Source organism: Ascaphus truei, chromosome 2 (assembly GCF_040206685.1).
Source record: "Ascaphus truei isolate aAscTru1 chromosome 2, aAscTru1.hap1, whole genome shotgun sequence".
Taxonomy (NCBI): domain Eukaryota; kingdom Metazoa; phylum Chordata; class Amphibia; order Anura; family Ascaphidae; genus Ascaphus; species Ascaphus truei.
In genome coordinates, this window is record NC_134484.1 from 452788127 (window position 1) to 452791761 (window position 3635).

At 41.0% G+C, this 3635-nt stretch overlaps 1 pseudogene; it reads right to left on the bottom strand.

Moving 5' to 3' along the window:
• Nucleotides 1-1497: 1497 nt before the first annotated feature.
• On the bottom strand, nt 1498-2463 carry LOC142488285 (peptidyl-prolyl cis-trans isomerase D-like; annotated as a pseudogene).
• Between the last annotated feature and the right edge of the window lie 1172 nt (nt 2464-3635).

Genomic DNA, 3635 nt, shown 5'->3' on the forward strand with positions numbered 1-3635 from the left:
TTTCTTACTTTTCCCGGGATGAACATTCTTCCTCCTCATCCAACAGCGGCACCAACTCTTGCCCCATGATGTAATGATCCTCATTAGCATGATGCAAAGAAGTCCATGATCCTCAGTTGTTGAGGAATCTCCGGTGAGTACAGTTGTTCTTCTTTCTTTTCTTCTTTGTTCTCCAACAGGTCCCAGAGATGTTGATCTGATGGATTCTTGTAGTCAAATGAGACATGACAGGCCTGTGACGTCACATTTGACTGACAAATGGTACATCACCAATCCGATTGGTGGATATACCACATGATAGTTTCCTTTTTTTTAATGATGTGACGTCATCTTAAAGGGAGGGAAGCCAGTCAATCAAGTAGCATATGCTTCCCTCCCTTTAAGATGACGTCACTTCAGCAAAACAAAAGGAAACATCACATGGTACATCCACCAATAGGATTGGTGGATGTACCATTTGATGCCTTTCCTTTTTGGAGTGATGTGACATCGTCAAAAAAGGAGGAAGACATGCTTCCTGATTGGCTGGCTTACTTCCTTTTTTGATGAACGCATTTGTTATTTCTCCTGTCTCTCTGGGTAATACTAACCATACATCACTGCATACTCCTTTGAGTTGTCTTTAGCTTCTGAATTATATTTGCATTTAGCATCCAAGTTTCACATATATACCTGAGCACAGGTAGAATAAACTTGTCAAGCACTTTCCTCTTAAAGCAATTTAGAAGGTTCCGTGACAGATTGTCCTTTTTCTTCCAAATGCACTACATCCCATCTCCATTTTTCTATGGACTTAATTCAAAAAGTTCCAAGATCATTGATACTTGGTGGCCAGGTATATCAGGATGTATGGAACCCTCAGAGGTAGCATGGAAACCCAGTAGGTAAAAACTGCCCAAAATTGTTTCACTATAGGAAAACAAAACTGGTCAAACAAAAATGGAGACTGCAAAGTGTACAGAGCTATATGAAACATGCAATGGTAGCTAAGTGAACAAACAAAGACAGGGGGCAAATAATGCCAAGGGAAACAACAGAACAAAACAAGGTTAGCTGTAAGAATTGCAGTGCTACAGTAGATGCACAGCAAAAGTATCAAGGGACAAATAATAAACAGGGAGAAATAGTGCAAAGGGAATACAAGACATCAAATAAGAATGTACCTGAAGAACAGCAGAACTGGAAGCCTGAAAAAAAGGAACAGGGAAAGTCGCAGTGCTAGGAAAAAATAATAACCTGATTCCTGGCCGGTAAACAGAAAGTTTGACAAGCAAAGAACTAACAGACTGGGTGGGTTTTTATACCCAAACTAAGATGGCAGCTGGCCATATAGACTGTTCTAGTTCTTACCAGTTCTGGGCCTGAACTAGACTCCTCTGAGTGCCCCTACAGGTATTTGAGGAGTACTGCAGGAGGGAATAATGACAGTACTCCCTCTCTTAGTTCTCCCTGTACCAACAGGTTTTTGCGAAAACCTGCCAAATCCACCAAATAAAATTACCCTCCCCCTATACTTAGAATCAGGATGTTCCAAACCTCACACTCCATACTAGAGTCTAAGACATCAGACTCAGGGGTATCCTTAGTTATCTTCTTAACCCAAAGTATTTCGCAGCTGATAGCTTTGTCATCAGGTGTTAGTTTATGAGTCTTCTTAAGATTCTTCGGTGACTGTTCATAATCTTTAAATTCTAGCCGGCTTCCAAACCATCTGTAAAGTGCTTTGGTGCTAGATGGATTGATTTCAAGAGCCTCGTGACAGCTTTCAATTGCTGCTCTTCAGACAGACAGCTTCTGTTCACAGGCAGCATTGTTCAAGTTAAAGTTCACAGCTGTAGGATTTAACTTTGATATGTTGTCATCTCCCGTGAAAGCTTTGCAGCTATCTACATATCGTAGAGCCTTATTGTATTTCAATTTTGCCATCTCCCAGTTTTGAGATTTGAAGAATTGATTTCTTATGGTCTTAACGTCTTCAGCTATAGCAATGATTTTACTAACAACAATTATTTCTACGTTAGAGTCCACTGGGAAGTTAGCGTAAGTGTCACCAGAACCATCCAAGGTGGACGTTACACACATCCCGTTCTTCAATTCCCCACACCCTGCTAGCACATACGACTTTACAGGCTTCTCTTTCTTCACTTCAATGTTTTCATTTTCCTTGTCTGAGCTGAAACTGTGCAGATATAAAGGTCTTGGATCGCTATCTGAAAAATTCCTATTTTCATCTTCTTCATCTGCATCAATTTCATCTTTAGATAAATCAAAACGTCCTGAAGAACCAAACTTCCCGAGGTATTTCCCTTCCATATAGCTCTCTTTGGACTCTTGCCCTTCAATGTGACTCATGCACGATTTCTCCTTCTGTGCATAAATTCTGCTGTAAGGGATGTTATTTCCGGGTTCTACATCAATTTGGCAATCAAAAGAGCCATGAAGGGGCAGGGATTTGGTTTTCATTTGATTGGAAATCCCTTTAAGTGGATCACTGAAGCTCCAGAGCAAAGAAAGACAGCTTGATTCATCATTTGTTTCTTGAGTGCTTTTGCAAAACACTGATCCCTGCGAAACGTGGATGACAACTTCATGGAACGCGCTTCCCAGTCAATAGTTGGATTATATTTCGCCAAATAAGGCATTCCTAGTATAATTAAAGAAGAAACCACCCACTCCTTATATTAGATGTGATATGGGTGCACTAGGGTAATATGCATATAACAGAAGAAGGCGCCCCCTAACAAGTAGGAGTGTAGTACAGAGCCCCCATTTTCATACACTCTAAGATCAGTTGTGTTAGGTCTACAGTAGAGCTCCAGACTACTACTAATTTAAACAGGGAATTCCTCCTACCCTCAATGTTATGTTATGTTCAATGTTATCCTGCAGAACAGGGCACTGCTATATAGATATACCTCGATGTTGAAACATACTCACACATATAAAAACATGTATAGAAAGTGTATATAAAATGTGTAAATATGTATATTAAATACAACAAAGCACAAGAAAAAGCACCGGACTGGGTTAATATAGGGCCCAAATATCTATGTCTTCGTTAAGACCTCTTGGATACAAGGTGTCGATTTTATGAATCCAAAAGGTCTCTTGTACAGACAGGTCTTTAACCCTGTCCCAACCCCTTCTATTGCGAGGGACAAACTTTATACCCTTATAGGTAAGAGAGGAGGGATCTTTGTTATGGTGTACTGCGTAATGTCGAGACAAACTATGTTTTAAATATCCATTTTTTATATTCCGGATATGTTCTTGGATGCAAACCTTGAGGGTACGTTTAGTGCGGCCTACATATTGAGAGCCACAAGGGCATTCTGAGTCGACAGAGATGCATGTAGGTACTGTGTACCGTGCACGAGCATGTGAACTTTTCCTCCGGGCACGGGTTATTATAGCCTGCAGCAGTGTTTATCGATTTGGGACGTTACAATCGTTGTGATACCAATACACCGTCCAAATACCTGGACTGTGAGTACGGACAGCTGGGCTATACTTCTACCATCTGAGGTGCTGTGTCATATCAACGAGGAGCCTGTCGACCAACAGATAGTGTCCCGTCGACCGACAGATGGTGCCCTGCTGATTTATCCGGACCTGTTGTTGGTGTTTGGGTAACA